Below are 22306 nucleotides of genomic sequence, written 5' to 3'. Positions count from 1 at the left end.
GGGATGTGTCAGGGATGACACATGGCAGGGAGCACCCAAGAAGCAAAGGAAAAGGAAACGCGTTGCTAAGAAGCGCAGGATTTAGAAGAACAAACAGAAAATCTGTGCTGAAAGCTGAGATGTGACCAGGGGTGCTGAGGGACCAGGTGGGCTCTTGAGCCCCAGCCCCTTCTGATGTGCACAGGGGGTCCTCAGGTCTCCAATCTCAGCAAATCAGATCTCCAATCTCAGCAAATCACATCAGCCACGTGAACTCTGCATTTGTTTGTGCTGGCAGTTTTACTGGGGTGAGGGCAGTTCAGCTCAAGGACACGCAAGGCAATCACCACACCAGGCTTTGCATGGTTAACTTGTACCCTGGAAATTTTTAGGCAGCGTTTTGGATAATCGATGCTCTCCTCTGGATCGTGCCAGACACCAAAGGTGCTTTGCAATCCCTTGCAGGGAGACAAACAGACGGGGGGGCCAAGCAGCTGGAGACCCCAGGGTAGGAGGAAAGACAAGGAGGGAGGTGTGAAAAGCCTTTCCCACCCGGGAGCTGCCTTTCCTCCTGCAAACACAGCGCCCAAATCTGCAGAGAAACACCTGCCAACACAACAGCAGGCTGGAGGAAGGCGATCCCAAGCCAGAGTTTTCCAAATTTGGGCTTTTTAAGCCATTTATATATTGCTGTTTGTTATTTCCCCTGTGCTTCGCTGAGGCTTGGGCAGGAGGAAAGACTGAGAAAAAGGATGAAGTTTTGCTGAGCGTTTACTTCTGAAGAGCTGAGTATTTCTATTTGCAAGCAGCATCTGGAGGAAATGCGTGAAAACGAAAAAAAAAAAAAAAGCCGGCATCCAGAGGGGCTCTGGATCTGCCAGATGCAGACGTGTTCCGATGAGAAAACTCGGCTTTGCAAAGGGGAAGCTGCTGCAGAAGAAAAAAGCTGGAGATGCTGCAAAACCTCACACCTCATGAGCACGAGCAGAGGTTCCCTGGAGCAGTCCTCCACGAGCAATCCAGATGTTGCCTTTTTTATTGGCTATAATTCCTAAAAGTGACCCCAAATTGTCCATCGTTGGATGTGGATTTGAAGCCCAATGCATGAGGAGCACCTGCACTCCAGCTCACTTGCTTCCTACCCCCTGACTTAGCATGTTCAAGAGAAAATCCTTCTTATTTCCACATGGTCCCATTCTTCATGGATTAACCACCAAAAAAAAAAAAACAGATTTTGGGGGAGATTGCAACAAGAGTGGTGCCAAAGGGATTCACCAGGGGGTAGGCGCAGGGAAATGCTGCTAGAAGAAGAACAGGGAAGTGAGAGTGGAGCTTAGGAGAAGTGAGAAATGTCCTTAGCCAGCAAAAGACAAGGCTGAGAGGAGCTGCTTATAAATACCCAGGAGGAAACACCGTGGGTGGGGAGAACTGGTGATATCACGGGGCAATGATGGGACTAGGAGCAAGGGTTGGAGCAAGGCAGGGTTGGTGGCGAGGGCAGCCCCAGCCCAGTGCAGCAACTGAGTGCTAGAACCAGCCAGGGAAGGGAAAAAATAAATAAATAAATAAAATTTTGGGCAAACCAGTCTGGGAAAGGGGAAAAAAAATATATATATATTTTGGGCAAACTCAGGCAGCAGAGCTCCTCTGGTCTCAGGTGGTGCGAGGACAGGTTTGGACTGAGCATTTGGGAGAATTTCTTCGTGGAGAGGGTGGTGGAGCACCGGAGCAGGGGGGTGGTGGTGGTGGTGTCCCCATCCCCGGGGGCATTTAAGAGAAACGAGGACGTGGCCCTGAGGGACACAATTTGGTGATGGGACTCCATGGGTCAGCTTGGTGGTTGGGTTTGGTGACCTTGGAGGTCTTTCCAAATCTGATTTCATGGTTCCATAAGTGCTGGGAGCATTGCCCAAGAGAAAAAAGCTCAGCCTGGGGTTGAGTTCCTGGACGTGCCCAAAGGGTCCAAGGGCTGCTCACACCAGAACACCCTCTGCAGAAGCTTGAGGCCACATCTCAGCTTGGTTGCCTCCAGGACACAGGTTTTCAGCTCAAATTCTTCTCCTCTGTGGGTCGTTCATGGCTGGTCAGGAGCCAAGCACCATCGCAGGTAGGGCTGCAGTGTCTGAATCACGATTCAAGCCAGAAATTCCCTGCTCTGCAGCGCTCTAACACCACCTCTGCATCGGCTGGGTGGTTGCTCTCGAAGAGTTGTGGTCAGCAGCTCAATGTCCAGGTGGAGATTGGAAATGAGTGGCGTTCCTCTGGGGTCAGTATTGGCACCGGTGCTGCTTAAAATTCTATGATTTCATTCTCAAAATTGGCAAAATTAAGCCTGGAGGTTAACGACAGGTCCCGAGGTGGGTCATGAGGCTCCCCAGCCACCCCTCAAGTCTACATTTAGCGAGTTAATGGCTCAGGAAAACAAGAATTTGATTTGAAGGAAAACAAGAATTTGGGGATGGCTCAGGATGTGGCACATGCAGCAGGTGCAGGATGCAACCAGGACGGGCTGCCAAATTGCACGGTGCAGACCCTGGTGCAGCACTGGGACCAAAGCAGGGAATTTGGGCTCCGGTTTTGGCCCAAACAGGATCCCAGAGATCCCTGGATGATGCAGAAGAGGCAGCACACCCCACATCCCAGCACGGCTGGGTCGGGAACACTAAGGGGAGCCAGGACGAGGTGTTTCAGAGCCAGGGAACCAAAAGCGAGAAAAATGGAAGGAGAAAATAGGAAACAGGAAAAATTAAAGCACGTTATGAAACAACTAAATCACACCCAATAAAGCCAGTAGGATGGGAAACAGGAGGGCTCTCACAACCAGTTTAGTGCCAGGGGTTTCCCTTTCAGCCCTTCGCCAGCTTTTGGAGCAAACTGTCCAAAGCAGAGCAGGGTTTTGCATGTGCCTCTGCAAACAGGGCTGCACGGATGTGTTTCGGGGAACAGCAAAGCAGGAGGATGCCACAAGCATCCTCCTTTTGGACCTGAAGTGTGGACACAGCAGGGGAAGATGTTTCTTCTCCTGCTTTTTCACCTTTCTGATGTCTTCCACCCGAGCGCAGGACTCCGTAGACCAGAGCAGGGCAGAGAGTGGGAACAAAAAAAAATAATAAAAAACACGTGGGCATGAAATTTCTGCAGACAGCTGATAAAAAGCCCTCGGGAGCAGATCGATACGGCTTGGACCAGGGGTGAGAAATCATATCCTGATGGGAGCTCAGATAAAGGATGCTCCATCGCCCGCTGGAGAGGTACCAGCTGCGTGGCGCTGCCTCGGATGGATGCTCCGGGAGGTTATCACACACGGCTGGTGGGATGAAATATAGACCTGGATTCTGATAAGCTCCCGAATCAGCTCAGCCCTGGCCTTTTTGTATTGCTGGGTAGCCTGGGTGCTGCCCAGCTGCTCGCAACCAGCCCTGAGCATCTCTCTCTGTCCTATTTCTCCTTGTCCTTTGATTTACTCCAACGTCCTTGATTGCGATTTCCCTTCTCACCACGGACCCGGAGCACTAAGAGCAGCAGCGCACGGCTTGAAGCCTTCCTGGGATGGAAAAGAAGCAGCAGCACCCCAAAACGAAGCACCCCAAAATGAAGCACCATGCCTTCTCCCAGCATTTTGGGTTTTCAAGGGCTGGTGCTAGAGCTGGGAACAAGGATGCTCCAAGGCTTTAAGGGACCACACAAACCACCTCCACCATTTGCAAGCCCACAAAGAAGCACGTTTCACCCCAGAAACGTGTTTTACCCCATAGCAATTTAGCAGGGATCCAGCCAGGACCCACAGGGCTTCCCCCAGGCACCTCTCACGAGCCAAAATTGCCCATCACGAGCAGCAGGGATGCAGCCAGTGCCCCGTCTGCAGGCACCCATGCCTTGAATTGGTGCAGAGCGGTTCCTCTCCCAAAAAATGCCCAACCTGAGAAGCTCCAGGCTGGGCAAGGTCCCCAAGTGCCACCGCCACTGTCACCAGCTCTCGGGGATCCAGGCTGCCCGGCAGTGCTCCCCAAAATTCAGCCAGGACAGGGGGTGAGAGGAGGGGTTCCCATAAACACCAGAGCAAAGCTGCAAGAGAAAGGAGCCCTGGCAGCATAGGGGACAGGGAAAATCCCTGGAAAGTGAGAAGAAATAAGTGGAAGCCTTAGGGACAAGGAAAGTGCAAAGTGGAGCTGCGTTACTGGAAAAAGAGGCTCAAATAAGTGGGAGCGGAGAGGGAGCAAAAAAAAATAATGTGCAGAAAGCCCTTGGAGAGCTGGCAATGCAAAACATTTGCAATCACTCCTGTTTTCCCCCTTTTTCCCCTATTTCTTTTTCTTTCTTTCTTTCTTTCTTTCTTTCTTTCTTTCTTTCTTTCTTTCTTTCTTTCTTTCTTTCTTTCTTTCTTTCTTTCTTTCTTTCTTTCTTTCTTTCTTTTTTCTTTCTTTCTCTCTCTCTCTCTCTTTTTCTCTCTCTCTCTCTTTCTCTCTTTTTCTTTTCTTTTCTTTTCTTTTCTTTTCTTTTCTTTTCTTTTCTTTTCTTTTCTTTTCTTTTCTTTTCTTTTCTTTTCTTTTCTTTTCTTTTCTTTTCTTTTCTTTTCTTTTCTTTTCTTTTCTTTTCTTTTCTTTTCTTTTCTTTTCTTTTCCTTTCTTTTCCTTTCTTTTCCTTTCCTTTCCTTTCTTTTCCTTTCTTTTCCTTTCTTTTCCTTTCCTTTCTTTTCTTTTCCTTTCTTTTCTTTTCCTTTCTTTTCTTTTCCTTTCTTTTCTTTTCCTTTCTTTTCCTTTTTTTTTTTTTTTTCTTTTTTTTAATCCCACTAGACAAACCCAGCCCAGGAACACCGAACATGTCCAAGGAGCTGGAGCCGTGCAAAAGAAGGCAGCGAAGAAACCAGCAGCGTGAGGAACTTCGCAGCCTCCAACCTGCGAGGCGCGGGGCAGGCGCAAGAAGAGCCCGACCACCGCTGCCATACTCACAGTTGTAGGATTCGCCCCGTCCCCGTGTCCCCGTGTCCCCGTGTCCCCGAGTCCCGTCCCGCTGGGTTGGGAGCAAAAGTTTTGCTCTGGCAGCAGCTGCCCCGGCCATTTGGTGCTTTTACTTCCCAGCCCGGAGGTGGGGATGGGTGTGTGGAGGTGGGGCTTGGGCTCCGTCTCAAAAACCGGAGCACATTTTAACCCAAACTTTTGCAATCGGCTCCTTCGCTAGGATTTTATTTTCCTTTTCCTGCAATCCGAGCGATTACGGAGCCGCCGATGTGGTTTGCTGATGCAGGGCTTTGCAAACTCTTCATGGTCACGGTGCAAGCTGGGTTTGCTTTTTTTTTTTCCCCCTTTCTCAAGGGTCCCATCCTTAGCAAGCTTCTTTTTTTCTATTTTATTTTTTTTTACATTCATGTTCTTATTCCAGCCTCTGCCTTTGAAGCTGTGGTGCTGCCCAGGGGTTTGCGATCGGGAGCTTTTATAACCCCGTGCTATTTACTTTTTGGCACCGTTTTTTTTTTTTTTTTTTTGCACTAATCTGCATTTTCAGATAAGGAACCGAGGAATTAATGCACAGGCAGCCCCGGTTCAAAGGGGATTTGTCCTGGCGGTGTCCACGTTTTGGGTTGTGGGATGGGGACGGCTGCAAGGGGGCATTGGGGATCCCCTCTCCTTGGTGTCACTGTGGGGTTTGTTCCCTCTCTGGCCACCTTGGCATCACCCTGGGCTGGGGACAGAGATGTGATGGCAAATCCTCCGAGGCTCGGAGATGCCCTTGGTCCAGGGGAGCCCTGGTTTGGCAGCCCTGCCGCAGCCACCGGCTTCTTTGAGCTTCAGATGGGATGGAGAAGGCAAAGCAAGGCTGCTGAGAGATGCTGGGTCTGGGCAATTAATATCGAAGGTGTCGTACTGATAACCCACGGCCTCCAGAGATGGCATTTTCAGGATAAAATGCCACAAAACACCACGAGCAGATGAATTGTGCACCCTAATCCTGCATGCACTTTTTTCATGTTCACCTTACAGTCCCCACAAAAATCATTTGTGGGCACCTTGAGATTGAATTGCTGCATCAGGCACTGCATGGGTGGCAAAGCTTTACACCAGACAAGTTATCTCGGACCCCCCAAAAAACTGTTTTTCTAAAGATTTCAGAGCCCTGGATGTCCCAGCCTGGCCCTTCTCCTGCTGCTTGCCCAAAATGCTGCACCAGCATCTTGCTGGGTGCCCACAGCCCCCTCAGCAAGGTCCCAGAGCCAAGAGGTGGAAAATCCAACGTGGATTTTTCCCTGCCCATGGCTGTGGTTTAGCAGCAGCCAGGAGACCCACGACCACATTTTCCTTCTGGCGTTTCCTTCTGGGGTCCCACAGGCTGGAAACGGGGCGCAAAGGGCACAGGGACTCGATGTTTCCAAAGCAAGAGATTATCCGCCGCCCGTGCACGAGCTCGTTAAATAATAATTAAAACGCCTGCCTCATTAGCCCTATCAGCAGAGATGCATTTTGCTCGGTCGGAGACGGCCGAATCGGTGCGCTCAGAAATGCTCCTCGCCCGAGTGACCCTGAGCTGTCCTCCTCCCAGGCAGGGCTGCATCAGGCAGATAATGCACTGCGGAGAAAATAAACTTTATCAGCTCTCGTGGGCTCTGCGATCTCGCAGGAAGGAGTTATTAGATCTTAAAAAAAATAATAATAAAAAAAAAATAAATATTTTACAGCTGCCTAAGTCCTATCTTTCCAGAGAAGCTTTGCAGAGGGCACAGGCAGCCCCATCCCAGGACCCACAAAATGTGGTTAATTTGGGGCTGGCAGGCACCCAAATCAGCACGGGGGTCTCAACCCCATGCCCGGAGGTGGACACCCCTGCCAGCAGCCACGGCTGCAGCGTTGCACGAAAGAAGAGCACCATCTATTGATTCCTCTTGCTCTAGCTGGGGTGAGATGCAGCAAGTTTTGCTCTGTTTTGCCCCAAAATATGGCCATTTGCTGGGACACCCCCGGCTGGAGACGTGCGTCGTGTCCCCAGCACGGTGCCCTTATGGGGTGCAAGCAGCCCCAGCACAGCGCTGAGCTGTGGGGTGCCAAAATTTGGCTCTAAGGGAACGAACACCGCTGGCTGCAAACTCTCAGTCTGATCCTGAACCCCTCTGCATGTTGCATGGCCCCTTTGTGAGAAAATGGGGAAAGGAATCCAGCAATAGGGGAGATAAGGTGATGGCACATTTCTGTGCGCTCCTGCTTGCAGGATGCACATCCAGTGCAATTGCAGATAAAAATGATGCAGCTTCACTGAGATGATTCTCTGAGCTCGAGCTCTCGGCTGCAAATTGCTGCTCACATCTTGGGCTGCAAATTCACATCGTGCTGTGCAGGGAGGGGATGTAGACAAAAAGGGGAAGGGGAAGGGGAAGGGGAAGGGGAAGGGGAAGGGGAAGGGGAAGGGGAAGGGGAAGGGGAAGGGGAAGGGGAAGGGGAAGGGGAAGGGGAAGGGGAAGGGGAAGGGGAAGGGGAAGGGGAAGGGGAAGGGGAAGGGGAAGGGGAAGGGGAAGGGAAAGGAAAGGAAGAAGAAGAAGAAGAAGAAGAAGAAGAAGAAGAAGAAGAAGAAGAAGAAGAAGAAGAAGAAGAAGAAGAAGAAGAAGAAGAAGAAGAAGAAGAAAAGGAAAAGGAAAAGGAAAAGGAAAAGGAAAAGGAAAAGGAAAAGGAAAAGGAAAAGGAAAAGGAAAAGGAAAAGGAAAAGGAAAAGGAAAAGGAAAAGGAAAAGGAAAAGGAAAAGGAAAAGGAAAAGGAAAAAAAAGGAAAGAAAGGAAGAAGAAGAAGATGAAGAAGAAGAAAAGGAAAAAGAAAAAAAAAGAAAAAGAAAAAGAAAAAGAAAAAAAGAAAAAGAAAAAGAAAAAGAAAAAGAAAAAGAAAAAGAAAAAGAAAAAGAAAAAGAAAAAGAAAAAGAAAAAGAAAAAGAAAAAGAAAAAGAAAAAGAAAAAGAAAAAGAAAAAGAAAAAAGGGTTCCTCGAAGCTGGAGCATCCCTGCAGGTGCCCCAGCCCTGAGGCTGCAGCACGGGGCCATCTCCTGCCCGCTGCTGCCGCTCTCCGACCAGGAGCCTTCCTGCAGCTCCCTCAGCTTCATGCCTTCTGCCTCCAGAAATTTGGGCACACATTGCTTTGCAGGTCATGGGTGCATGGAAGCAAAAAGGATAAATCCTTCTGAAAGCGGAGCTTAATGTATCTTATTTTTTTTATTTTTTTTTTTTAATTTAATATTTCTTATTAAATAAGACCTGTAAGGGCTACGTGAAATGCTGGAAGAAAAAAAAATGAAAAGTCTCGTGGCAGACAATTCAATGGTGTTAAACTCTCCGGAGGATGTGGTGGAGGAACAATTAAACCATCGAGCAGCAAACGATCGCAGACCTTATCTTGTACAAAGAGGTTGTAAAATGTCATGTGTCCGAGATTACAAATGCCCAAAAATGAAGAAATTGGGCTTTTCCAAAGGGCTCACAGCCTGGAATTGCAGCACCCCCAGAGCTCAGCAAAGCGAGGACCAAAAGGAAAAACCAGAGGCTGAACTCGTGGTTCCTGTCCCTCGAGCAAGGGACTTTCCTCTCTGTCCTAAAGAGGAATTTTGTGGGCTGTGCAAGTGCAAGGAGAAATGTCCTCGTTGTCCCGCCGATTGCATTCTTCTATAAGATTGCAATCCGATTTATTTTCTATATTAATCCGATAATATTAATTTTAAAAATAAAAATATTAATTTTCTATATTATTTTCTATAAGAAATTCTTCTATAGGAGCAGAGGAGGGAAATCTCAGGGCTTGTATTCAACCGAAATTTGAATTTTCATGAATGAATATAGGGACACCCAGGAGAATAAATTGGTCCTCCGCCATCCCGTCCAGATTTCCACGTTAATTGAGGTGTTAATTAGGAGACCCGAGGTCGAGATCTAGAGGCAAGTAGCTAAAACCCAAGTATGCACAGAGAAATATCTGTTTTTCTCTTTTCTTTCATGAATTTTATCACACGAGCCTGAGCAAGTCTTACTTCGTGGAGGGTGTCAGCTGGGTGAGCACCAGCATAGATCCCAGAATTAGTCTTAATTGCTCCTAATGACCTGAACACCAACAGCAACTCGACGCGGAGGGGGGAGAGTTTCTCCTCAGGAGGAGGATCTTACTGAAAAGTAATTAGTCACCCAGCCAGATTGCGCAGCCGAGCCCGACGTGGGCACCGCTGGGTGCTTAATAATTGAAAGGCTTCCTGCTTCTTGGAAGCCTTTGTAATTTGCAGCTGTTATTGAAGTGAGACTTCACATGGATTTGTACCCAAACCCTCAGAGCTGTTCCTTTATCAGCCCTCGGAGCTATCTGAATAATAATAATACATTTTGTCTTTACTAGAGCAGGCTAAATAAATTGCTGTGCACCCAAATGTTAGGATAGCTCTGATATTTTTCCCATTTTCACCACTATCCTCACACTTTCCTACCTCAATTTTTTTTTGAAGATGTTTGCTATCACCTCGCGATTGAAATGTAATCCCCCTGAGCCCAAACCTAAAAGGATGAGAAATAATTTTGGTTGGTTTCTATAAAGGAAAAGTCACTGGGAAGGACAGCGAGGCTGTGGGGGCCAGCACGGAGAGGTGCAAGGTGATTTAAAAATAACTTTAACATTACAACAGAAAAGTCCATTTGGGATAATTTCAGTTGAAAATCAGTGGAAACAAGTAGCTCTAGAAGTAAATGAGATATGAAAATCCTCAGGTGATGAAAAAAACTCAGGGATTTTGCTCTCTGTGATGGCACAGAGGTGATGTTCCTGTACCGCCACGGAGGTGAGGGTTCGTTTGGAGATTCAGACCATGGGGGGAATTTGGCTGCAAGTCTGGAGGAGACGGGCAAGGAAAATGAACGCTGCTGTGCGGGACCAGGTGGAGGAAATTTTTATGGGCACCCAAGCTGAAGCTTACAGAAATGGGGGATTTTCAGGGGTGAAAATCCCTGAAGGGATGGGCAGCTTGCCTTGCCCATGAGGTGGCCCCACGGCAGCCCTGGGAGGACACCCACCCACATCTCAGTGCTCCCCAGGGTCAGAAATAGCTTCAGATATTTAAAAACCCTCCAGGATTTCTCTCCCAAGTCCTTCTTTGAATGTGTGTCACCTTTTCTGCACTCGCAGTACCCCACAGGAGGGAGTTTCGTGGAGGGAAGGGGTGTCACATGCAGACCCTTCTTTTTGTTTTGCAGCATCTCCTGGCACCTTTTTGGGTGTCCCCAGAGTCACGGTATGAATTCAGGCATTGAACGTGGGGTTTGCAGAGCCCTGACCTGCCCACAACTCATTGTAGGGCTGGGATTCACCCAAATAAGTGGAGTTTTCCACCTCCAGGTGCATTCCCCAGGCATAGCAGTGACGACTTCATCCCCAGCTCCTTCCCACACATCCTTTCTTGTCTCCTAGCACTGCCCTAGGGAGCATGAAGAGGGTAAAAAAATGGGGTCTCAGCCCATTGTAAGTCATAAATCCACCTGAGACAAGGGGGTTGCCAGTCCCTTGGGCTGTGCATCCCCAAAAAATAAGTACCTGGGGGCTGTTTGCCTGCTGGAAAGCTGGAGGGAGCGCAAGGAGCTGTGATGGAGCAGTCAGCTGGTGGCGACCACTGCAGCTCAGGATGGATGGATGGACAAATGGATGGATGGAAGGATGGATGGACATATAACCTGCACTGTGAGCAAAGAGGAGAGGTCCTGGAGACGCTGGGAGCCGTGTCCAGCCGCGCAGCGAGGTGGCAGTGTTAGAGCAGGGAAGGGCGAAGCGCCTTGCGCTGCGCGCAGCCAGCCAAGCCCCGAGCATCCTCCAGCCGCAGCTCTCCAGAGCACCCCAGGATGGATTTAATTTCCTCGCGCACCCCTGGGCAAAGGGAGGAAATAAAAAATAAATTAAAAATTATAATTTAAAAAAAAATCACCTGAAAACCTGAGCTGGGCAAAAGGAGGGACCCAACAGCTGCGCAGAGCTTGGCACCAGTGAGCACCGCACATGGAGAGGGGTCCCCACCGCATCCCACCCCACGGGCACCTGGTTTCACAAGGTGCCGAGTGAATTCACAGTCCTTGGAACCTCACTGCAGTGGTTTTGCTCTGGGTTTTGGTGTCCCAGTGATGCAGGTTGGCCATGGAGCCCCTCCAGGAATAGCAGAGGTCCCAAAATCTGTGGGACCCCTCGGAGCACCTCACATCACCCCCCATAACAGTCTTCATGTTTCCATTGATTTAAGCCCACCTAACCACGGCATTATCACTCCAGGACCTCAATTTTATTAACCTCCCCTTATTAAGCTGCTTTATTAAGAATCGATTGTGCATGCTTGGGGGGGAATTGAGTAGCTGGCCAGCATTTTATGTGCATGAAAGGAAACGAGCATTTCCTCGCCCAGAAATTCCGATGTTTGAAGCCTGTGGTGTGGTCAGGGGTCTCTTAAATAAATGGGGCAGGTTGAGTTTGTTATTCCAAACTCAAATAGAGCGCAGGAGCTCTCTATTCCCATATGCAATAAATCAAGCAGGGAAGGGAGAAAGCTGGTATGGTTGAATAAGGACTTGCTTGTCAAACCTAGGCAAAAGAAAGCAATTCACAGATGGTGGAAACAGGGACATTTGCCCTGGGAAGAGTACAGAAATGCTGTCCTGATGTGCAGGGGTGGGATCAGGAAAGCCAAGGCAGTGACAGAACTAAATTTGGCAAGGGATGAGAAGAAAAACAAGAAGGTTTTCTACAGGTACATTGTCCCCAGAAGACTCAGGGGAGTGTGTTGCCTCTGACAAATTTCCATCATATTTGGAAAATCATGGTAGTCAGGTGAAGTCCCAGTGACTGGAGAAAGAGAAACATCACTCCTATTTTTAAAAAGGGTAGAAAAGAGGATCTGGGGAGCTACAGGCTGGTGAGCCTCACCTCTGTGCCTGGGAACATCATGGAACAGGTCCTTCTGGAAGCAATGTCAAGGCACAGGCAAGACAAAGAGATGATCCAGGACAGCCAGAATGGCTTCACTGAGGGTAAATCATGCCTGACTGATCTGGTGGCCTTCTGTGATGGAGTGACTGCATCAGTTGACAAGGGAAGACCGACTGATGCCATCTACCTGGACTTCTGCAAGGCTTTTTTCATGGTCCCACATGGCATCCTAATCTCTAAATTGGAAAGATGCAGATTTGAAGGGAGGACCACCTGGTGGATAAGGATTTGGATTAAAGGTCGCACCCAAAGAGTGGTGCTCAATGGCTCCATGTCCAGCTGGAGGCTGGTGACAAGTGGTGTCCCTCGGGGGTCTGTCCTGGGACCGGTGCTGTTCAATATCTTCATCAGTGACATAGATGATGGCATTGAGTGCCCCCTCAGCAAGTTTTCAGGTGACACCAAGCTGAGCGGTGCAGTTGATACAGCAGAAGGCAGGGATGGCATCCAAAGAGATGCTGCATCACCAGGGGAGGGAGGGGATCGTGCCCCTCTGCTCTGCCCTCCTGAGGCCCCTCCTGAAGTATGGGGTCCCCAGCACCAGAAGGATGTGGGGCTGCTGGATGGGGTCCAGAGGAGGACCATTTTTATAGGAACATTAAGTAGAAGAATTCTGATTCTCCAATAGGTTACTTTAACTCTTATGCCCTTTGCAGTTATTACTTGAACCAACCCGGACTTTGCTTTGTTTCCATGTGAGCCGAATTTCCATGAGAGATGAGCTCTTGACTGGGAGGACACCTTGGGCAGGAGGAAGCAGCAGGTGAAGGGGGAGAGGAGGAGACCAGGAAATAAAAGTGGGCTCTGGTAAGCTCCTTGGGGTGCCTATATTTTTGTAGGGATGCAAAACCTGGGATCTTCTGATTGATTTGATTCCACTTCTTGCCTGTTTTCTGTTTTTTTTTTTTTTTTGTAGGAAAGGAAAGGAAAGGAAAGGAAAGGAAAGGAAAGGAAAGGAAAGGAAAGGAAAGGAAAGGAAAGGAAAGGAAAGGAAAGGAAAGGAAAGGAAAGGAAAGGAAAGGAAAGGAAAGGAAAGGAAAGGAAAGGAAAGGAAAGGAAAGGAAAGGAATATTAGAAAGAGAAAATATAGAAACATAGAAACAGAAAAATAAAATAAAATAAAATAAAATAAAATAAAATAAAATAAAATAAAATAAAATAAAATAAAATAAAATAAAATAAAATAAAATAAAATAAAATAAAATAAAATAAATAAAGTAAAATGAAAAAGTTTTCCTGCAAGTCTGTAGCAGAGGAAGGAGAGCAGTCCAGCCCCTGGTAGGGCTGCAGAAGGGCGAGGTGTGGAGACCTGGAGCCATTTAATGGCAGTACCGGGCACTGGGTAAGAGAAGTTGGATGAGGAGCAAAGTGCTGTGCAGCGCTGTTCTGGCTGGCACACAACTTGGGCGCATGGTCTGGGGAGGATTTGGGTTCATTTTCATTCGCAGATCTCTTCCCGTGGCTCAGCAATCCTTAGGTCCATCTGGAAAAGGGATGCTCAGAGTCTGCGGTTTCTTATGCTCGACGTAATTCTTATTTTTGTTTTATAAAAAAAAAAAAAAAACAAAAAACAGTGGAAGGTTTGGAGCAGAAAACGTATTATGTGAATACAACGTCTTGTAAAAGGCAGCTGCATAACCCTCTAGATACTATTATAATGCTATTGCTGCAGATAACAAATAATATTAGCTGGAAATGGTTTCTAGCTGTTAGGCAGAATGATTATATTGTCAAATGTGATGAATGAGGGAAGGGCAGAAGGCTTTAGCATCCTATCTTCGCAGTTATTTTCCATAATGTTATTCCCAATGCTGCTTGCAAGCCTCTCTGCAATCTTTCCCCTAAATGCAGGTGCTCGGGTGACTGCAGGGAGCCTTTGGGGCTGACCCCGGTCTCTGCTTCCCCTTGAGCATCCTCTTGCATTGCTCAGGAAAATCCTTTCTGGGTATTTTATTTTATTATTTTATTTTATTTTATTTTATTTTATTTTATTTTATTTTATTTTATTTTATTTTATTTTATTTTATTTTATTTTATTTTATTTTATTTTATTTTATTTTATTTTTCTATTCTACTCTATTCTATTTTTATTTTTATTTATTTTCACCCCAGTTGGGGTCCCAGAGGAGGAGTGGTGCTGCTGGTGGGTCTCAGCGTCTCATCCCTCCAGCTCTGGTGGTTTTTTTCTCCAGCACCAGGCTGATTTCCCACTATGCTTCATCATAATGAGCATGATTATTACCCAAGACCCCCATGAAATTATTATGGCAGCTGGCAACATCCTACCCATGGTAATGGGGGAAACCGAATGCACCTTTTCTCCATGGCTTAATTTTTCTTTTCCCATTGACCAGCCAAGGTCACCCACAACCTCTCAGACCATGCTTGGTCATCCTTTGGATTTCAATGGGGTTTGGACCCTTTTCTAGCCCCAAATCCCCAGCAGCACCTGAAAGCAGGTACAGGGAGATGTGGGACTGGCTTCTGGGCATATCAGCAGGGGAATGCTGGCACAGCATCAGGCAGAGATAAGCTCTGCATCTGATGATGGAGCAGCCAATACAGGATGACTATATCATTTTTTAATGATCATCCTTGAAGAATTTTAAAACAGGGAGGGCCGGGAGAAGAGTCGTGAGAACGGTTACAAGTTCGGAAAATACAGATTGCAGCGAGAGCCTCCAGGCACTCGTTTCACAGGGAAGAGTTTGATCATCTCGTACGTGAATTTACGTGGCCAACAGGGAGCTGGTGCCAGACCAAAAAATAAATAAATAAATAAAAATAAATGAAAAAAGAAATGTATCTCATGACTGGAAATGAGTAACGTCAAAGTAAGGCTTAGGCTTTCAACATTAAGTAAGGCTCAGGTTTTTAACGTTAAGAGTAATGAAAGCAAAGAGAATATTTAACTGGGTGCTGTGAAGGGGTCCTCTCTGCCATGCACTTTGTTAGGAGGGAAGTCTTAAATTCTTTAATTCTGGAAGTCCTAAAAATGGATTTGAGACCTCCTGGTGCCAGGAAAGCTCTTCAGGCACCTGAACTTCTGCTCCATGGTGTGTCTGCCAGATCCCTGGTGGAGACAAAGAATTCCCCACCTTTTTCTTAATATGTTCATGGAAGATGTTTGTTGGAAAAAAACCCTCTTATCTTGCCCGGTCAATCAAAGCAATGGGTTGAGTCTGGGTCAAATCAAGTCTTGAGTTCAACATCTGAATGGAAGAGTGAGTGAGGAGACAGCCCAGGTCTTCCCCAAATATCTGTTGGAGACCCCAGTGTATTGGTGAGTTTTGAAGGGGTCTGTTAAATGGATGCTGTAGGAAAGACACATATTTCGGTGTGTTAATCTTGGGAAAAGTCAGGCATGGCTCAGAAGGTCAGAAGCTCATTTGTACCAGGCTGTCCGCCTGCTCTGGAGAAAAAAAAAAAGTGTAAGGAACTGTGGTGCCACTCCAGTTCAGCTTTATTTAGTGCATCGGTGATTTAGTCACTGAAGGATATAAACCAAACGAAAATGATAAATCCTGCATGCAAGAACACTAAAAACTTCACAGAAGTAGGCTGAAATACATTAACATAGGATATACCACAGTTCAGGGGACCCAAACAGACTCTAAAAGTGATGATATATTATTAATTAACCAGCGGAATGAAACAGAAACTAGCATGAGGCTTCCGCAGAGCTGCAAATTTTATGCAAATAAGTTATTTTTTTTAGACAGGGAAGACGGTTTTGGAAAGATACACTTTCTAACCGCAGATTTGACTTCCTTGTTCCGCAAGGTGTAGATGATGGGGTTCAGCAAGGGGGTCAAAATGCAGAAGACAACGTTGCTCATGCAGGTGGAACAGCAAGAAGAGAAAGAAAAGGGGGGTCTGGAAATCCTGGAAAGCCGGGAAGCCCACCAGGAAAAAGTCCTTAGTGGAAGCGTTGCTGCTGCAGCTCTCCATGGTGGGGCTGGGTCAAGGACGAAGGGGACGCAAGGAAACAGGGATCAGGAACACATCACATTTCTCTGAGGAGCTCTGAGAGGTTCTGCAAGGAAAGCACACGCCGGGGAAATCACAGAGAGCCGAGCACACAGCTCAGCCCCTCTGGTCTCTCGCCTGCAATTAAGGTGATTTGAATTATACCTTGATGATGATGGTCACGTCCGAATCAGCAGAACATGGACATGAAGGGCAGGACTTGTCTCACCCAGATAAGTGTGGTCTCCATCTGCACTGCTCCTTTTGGGCTCCTTTTTGGTCCATGGGGGATGTTCTGGGGACACAGCTCCTCTGCCCCATTCTGTGCTGAGGAGGAGATGAGCCCCGTTACGAAAATGCCCATTTTTCTCCCATAAGGGAATTCAGGGACTTAGTTACAGAGCAGTAAAGCACCTGCCCCTCTTTTGCTAGGATGCTGCAAGGTTTGATACCAAAAGTCACCCTCATCACCTCTCATCACACCTCTGCTACCCCTGGTTGTCTGCTTGCAGCTCGTCACATTCCTCATGCAGTTGGTTTCTGCTGCTGTTGCTGAAATTCACATCAAAATGCAGAATTTCTTTTGATTTCCAAATCAAAATTTTGATTTGGAAATCAAAATCAAAACAATTAAAATCAAAAAATCAAAATCAAAACAAAATTTTGATTTTGTTTCTTGGGATATAAAACCAAGGACATTTTCAAATCTTTTTTTTTTTTTTTTGGCTGATCTAGGTCAGCATCATGTCTTTTACTATAGTAAGAAGTACTTTAGAGATAATAAAAAGCTAGGAACGAGTATCAGTCAGCGCCTTCATCTCAGATGGCCTGGCCCACGCTACGTGACAGCTTTCAGCCCTTACATATCTATTTCACATCATATAACCCTACAATTACGTTATTCAAATCAGCTTGTGCCACTTCCTGGCTTTTCCCAGGAAAGGCCAGGAGGTGCGTGCCACAGTTTTCCATTTATTTCACAGGTGTTTTAAGGTTTCTGAGTTACAGGGACTTTTTTTCCTCTCAACAGAAATACTTCCTTGGTTGCTCATAAAGATTTAATGCAGATTAGAAAAGACGATGCTGCCCTATGGAATACGCTCGTTTGCTGTGGCAAAATAAAACAGCATTTTGGAAACTTCTGGTGTCTTCTGCTCGAGCCACAAAACTGCTGCTTCACGTTCATAGGCACAAATTCCTTTATAACGCATCTGTTTTGTCTAATACCGGGAAAATCAAGCTCAAAATAATGTTCGGAAAATAAATAAATAAATAAACCCCCACACATAAAAAACACCCTTGTTTTCATTAGGTTTATACTGAAAAAAAAAAAAAAAAAAGAAAAAAAGAAAAAAAGAAAAAAAGAAAAAAGAAAAAAATGAAAATGAAGCTTAATTAAGTTTTTGTGCCTTTTTTTGGTTTCTTTATCCCAATTTAAGAGAAGGAAAAACAAAGTTCTCTTGGAAATGTTTGGTGCTTAGCCTCAAGTAGTTGAGAGTGATGGCTGGTCTCAAGCAATTTCCTAACGTTATTAAATCTCTGGTAATTTTCAGATAGTTTTACCTTTCACCCAGAAAGTCATCTCCATAACCATATAGAAGAGATCCATTTAATATTACAAATAAATAGATTTTCTACCCCATTGAGATTTAAATACAATTGATATTTTGCTTACTCTCTCCTCTCATCTAATCTACCCATCTCCATTTCTCCTTCTCATTATTTTTTTTTTTCCAAACTGGTAAGCTCTGAGGATATAATTTGTACAAACAATTCTGTGCTATTTAAAAAAAAAAAAAAGCTACATAATATATTGCATCGAATTAAAATTGCCAGCATGTAATGCCCTTAAAATTAGCATTGATTTGAAGTTGTTTTCAGACACTGTAGATCAAATTCCCATTCTTCCCAGCCTGTTGACATATATTACAATCATATTTTTCCATCCCGGGCTCCACGAGAAAAAAAGTAAATCAACACGAAACACTTAATTAGGCTGAAAAAAAAAATATTATCGTGTTAACGGAGTAACATCAGCGATAACTCACTTGCAGTTTGAAGCTCTAACAAGGTCTGCCCCTTCCTTAATGTCATCCTCAGTGACAAGTGACAAGCCCTGCAATAAATCCGCTGGCACCGGGCGCGCTGCCCCGCTCCCAGCCCTCTCCCCAGTGATGCTCTGGGGGCTGTTTTCTAGCTTTTATTCTCCTGGTAGCCCCAATTCTCCACATTTCTTCTCCTAAAAGACCTGATTTTCCATGTTTATTCTCCTGATAGCCCCCTGGGCAGATCTGAATCCCCCCTGCTGCTCGCCACCCTTCGCAGTGGTCGGGAATTACGCACGACAAATTGGTGTAATTTTGTGCAATCCGGAGCAACGACGGATTTGTGTAATTTTGTGTAATTCGGAGCAACAAGGCAGGAGGTTTTGCCTCCCAAAATTCATGGCGTGGTGGAGGTGGGTTTGGGGCATGACCCTTGATGGAAACAGCCTTTCCTGCCCAGCTCTGGTTCAGCACCAGCCCTTTCGATGGCATTGCCTTCCCAATGCCTGGGTCCTGCTGTGGAGGGCGCAGAATTGGGACATTTCCCTCTCCCCCCCTGCACAACCCCGGTGCCCCTGCTGCAGGTCAGCCCCTGGTTCCTAATTCCCCTTGGCAGAAACCCAAGCACCACTGGTATTTTGCTGCAGATGGGTCTGTTGGCCACCTCGTGGCCTTTTTCTCTGCACTGACCATGCAGGGAGCCTACAGACCACCTACCTACACAAATGTCCCTAAAAATCCCTAAGGGAAAGCTGTTGGGTGGCGATCTGAAAGGGGTAAATCCTTCCCATCCTGTGTAAATCTGAGGCTCTAAGGTGGCTACAGCGCTGGATGCATCCTTGGGTGACGTGCAGAAAAAAATAAAGATTTGATTGCATTTTTATCTTGAATAATGCACCCACCTGCACCCCAGGAGCATGTAGAGACACTCCACAAAAACAAAAACCATGCCCTCGTCAGCCCCATCTGTTCATCCCAATTGGGGTCATGTCTTTAATACATGAAAGAGCTGGAGAGCTGTGCTGGTGGAGGGGTCTGGTGGGGTTTCCTCCAGGCCACTTTGCCCAGGACGCTCCCTGGGAAGAGAAAACAAGCCAAAATGCAGGTTTGGGACCGATTCTTTGGGTCTGCTACCCTGGGGATGAACCCTCAAAGGGGGGGGCAGATTGGGGCTGCAGAGCATCCCTGGGGGCTTGGAAAGTGCCCGACCCTACTGGGAGCCTGTGGGAGCACATTTCCAAGCAGACAAACCCACAGAACTGTGGCTCCCCGAGCTTTGATTATGGATAAGAAAAAATCTCCCCTCAATTTAGTCATCCGGAAATCTAGTCCCAATACTTTTGTTGGAAAACAGGTAACCAGGTGTCTGTCAGGGCACGGAGAGGAACTCAGTGCTGATGTTAAATCATTCAAGTTGTGATCTTGTCAACAATAATTTGAGTTTTAATTACAAAAAGCTTCAGATATACCCACTACAGATGATCCTGGGGTTATCGAAGCTCTGTTCTCTCTCAACAAATCAGTGGAAAAGCGTGTTACGGGACAAGGATCCCTTCTCCAGGTTGGCAATTTTACTGAATTGCCCAAATTCTGGGAAGCACCCACACAATCAGGGCTAAAAACTGATGCAGATTTAGGTGTTGTATGGTCTTGACCACGCCAATATCTGGTGGTATCAGACACCAGCCCCCAGGACCACGGTGCTGTCACCACCATGGAGTGGTTGTCCCAGCTGGGGTGGCCATGGCAGGGCGAGGACAAGGAGTTTGTGTCCTCTATCCCAAATATTTATACCTTCAGCAGAGTGGGAGCACACCTGGCCAGCTGTGGGGTGGGCACACACCCCATACTGGGGCATCAGGAGCCAACCAGGCTTCCCAAAAAAGACCACGGCATCCCTTGAAGTCCATGTCCCTTCACTGGAGAGCTCCTGCCCTTCGTGGCCGGGACCCTGTGCTGGGATGGTGGAAGAGCCAAGCCCCGTGCTGGTTCAGCTCAGTTTAATGCTTACAGCCCTTAAGACTTCCATTTTCATCAACTTTTCTCCTTCCCCTCCCACCTTCCCCTTCTCCTCCGGGCTCTGTGAGTCCCACTGGGCTCCTGTGGGTTCCTGCAAACAGGGCAGGCAGCCACTCCGCTCATTTCCACACATTTCCTAAATTACATCTTCCGGAGCAATTTCCCACTTGAATTTCTGATCCCATCTGAAGAGATGTGGGGCCTCTGAGGGCAGAGCTCCTGGGCGCCCTTGTTAAAAATACTCCCGTAAGCATTCGGGGAAAGTTGCACTTCCAAACGTGTTTGTTTTGAAGCTCTAATTCTTACGCTTGGGTGGCAATGCCAATGAAAACAGCACAAATTAGTCTCTCGGCGGTAGCGGCTCCTGGGGGCTTTATTGATGTTTTCCATCATAATTAATACCCAGGGCTGGTGTAATCAGGGCTTGCGTGACCCGCGCTGGGGTGCTGTGAAGCCTCAGGGTGCCCAAGCCTCAGATTGCATGGGGACTGGTGAGCCACAGGGTGCCTGGGGATGCTCTGGGGGTCACAAGGGGCTTAAATGCTGAAATTTGGAGGTTTTGCAGCCCTGCCGTGCTAAAAAGCTCAAGGCAACTTGGTCTGTGGAGAGAGGTTGTATTTTGGGCTACACTCCAAGTGCAGCACGGAGACACGATCTGCAGGAAGATGTTTTTCCATAGGTTGGTTATCACCCAAACCCACAAGATGCACATTTTGGATGAATTTCACACCCAAAACAACCTATAGGTGTATGGAATCATCATAGAGTCATAGAATGGCTCAGGTTGGAAGGGGCCTGAAAGATCATTTAAATCCAACCCCCTGCCGTGGGCAATGATGCCACCCACTAGATCGGGTTGGCCAAAGCCCCATCCAGCCTGATTTTGAGCACCTCCAGGGATGGGGCACCCACAGCTCCTCTGGGCAACCTGTGCCAGCGCCTCACCACCCTCTGAGTGAAGAATTTCCTCCTAAAGTCTAGTCTAAATCTATCTTTTAGTTTAAGACCATTTCCCCTTGTCCTATCATTATCTACCCAAGTAAAGACCCACTCTTCATCTTTTTATAAGCCCCCTTTAAGTACTGAAAGGCCTCAACAAGGTCTCCCTGGAGCCTTCTCCTCTCCAGGCTGAACACCCCCAGCTCTCTCAGCCTTTCTCCATAGGAGAGGTGCTCCAGCCCCTTGACCATGAGGTTCACGTGGGCTCAATTCTCCAGCCAAAAGATGATCTTTTTCCATGGTTTCTCCCCATTTCCTTTATACTCACCATTGAACACAAAAACTTCCAAATACATTTATTTTTTTTTTTTTTTACATTTTTTTTTGGCTTATTTCTTTTTACACGGCACCCAGTGAAACCTCTCCATGCCCACCACGGTGCTCCGTGGAGAAAGCACCCAAGGGTGCCCACCCGCTCCTCCTTCCCCTTGGGACACCCAAAAGCCTCCAAAGAAACACGAGCACTGCAAGCAAGAATGAACTCATCTTGATGGTTTTAGGTCATTTTTCATATTTTAATTTTCGTAATTTTTACTTTGCCTTTGCAAATTATTCCTTCCAGGCTGGTGGGAGCAGGGACGCCCCGTGCCCAGGGCTTGGTCCTTGTTTCTTCCACGGAAGGGGTCTCATCATAAACCAGATCCTCGGACGTCTGCAGTTGGAAAGGATGGGGCTTGGGGCATCTTTTAATGTAACATCAGGAAAAAGTAGCAGCATCCTCCTGTAGCTGCTCTGGGAATTGCTTGGTGCCATCCTGCTACACGGTGTCCATGCCAGGGGATTACTGCTCTGCAAAACCACCCAGACCCCAATTTCTTGGGTTTTTTGAGCTTTGTGAGCTCGCCCTGTCTTTGTGCCACTTCTCAGCCACTCCTCTGTGACCAGGTTGTCTGTGGCACTTTGTTTTTGGGTGTATTTAGGATGTGTTGGTAGTGCCAGCCCTCTGCTTGATAGACGTGCTTGTGCTGGTTTGGTCTGCAATTAAAATGCAATCTTCCCTTCAGCCACAGGCTGGAGGGATGGAAATGCAGGGACACGGTTGTTGGTGACGCAGGTTTCTCCTTCGTAGCCTTGGTTATGGCTCTAGGAGTCACTTTTTGGGTGAAAATTATACCAGCTAGCATTTATCAAATTCATTGCCAAGGCAGGAGGACGAAGGTGAATTTAAAACAAGATCTAGGAAAAGCGCCGGAGTCCTCAGCATGCGAACATCAGATTTGCTGACCGTGGTTCATTTTAAACCAACTTTTTTAATTTTTCAGATGTTAAGGAACATCTGTCTTTTAATATCCCCCAAATCCAATAAATATATATATATTTGTATATATA

At 46.9% G+C, this 22306-nt stretch overlaps 1 protein-coding gene across 1 annotated transcript in view; it reads right to left on the bottom strand.

The window, feature by feature from the left end:
* Positions 1 to 5099, bottom strand: part of SLCO2B1 (solute carrier organic anion transporter family member 2B1) — a 46793-nt gene extending 41694 nt beyond the window's left edge. The window contains exon 1 of the mRNA XM_068685603.1: positions 4929 to 5099. The gene's annotated coding sequence lies outside the window, so the exon portion shown is untranslated. The remainder of the gene's footprint in view (positions 1 to 4928) is intronic.
* Between the last annotated feature and the right edge of the window lie 17207 nt (positions 5100 to 22306).

The sequence above is a fragment of the Anas acuta genome, chromosome 1 (assembly GCF_963932015.1).
Source record: "Anas acuta chromosome 1, bAnaAcu1.1, whole genome shotgun sequence".
Lineage (NCBI taxonomy): Eukaryota > Metazoa > Chordata > Aves > Anseriformes > Anatidae > Anas > Anas acuta.
Note: the sequence above shows the minus strand (reverse complement) of the source record. Positions and strands in the feature narration are given on the sequence as shown.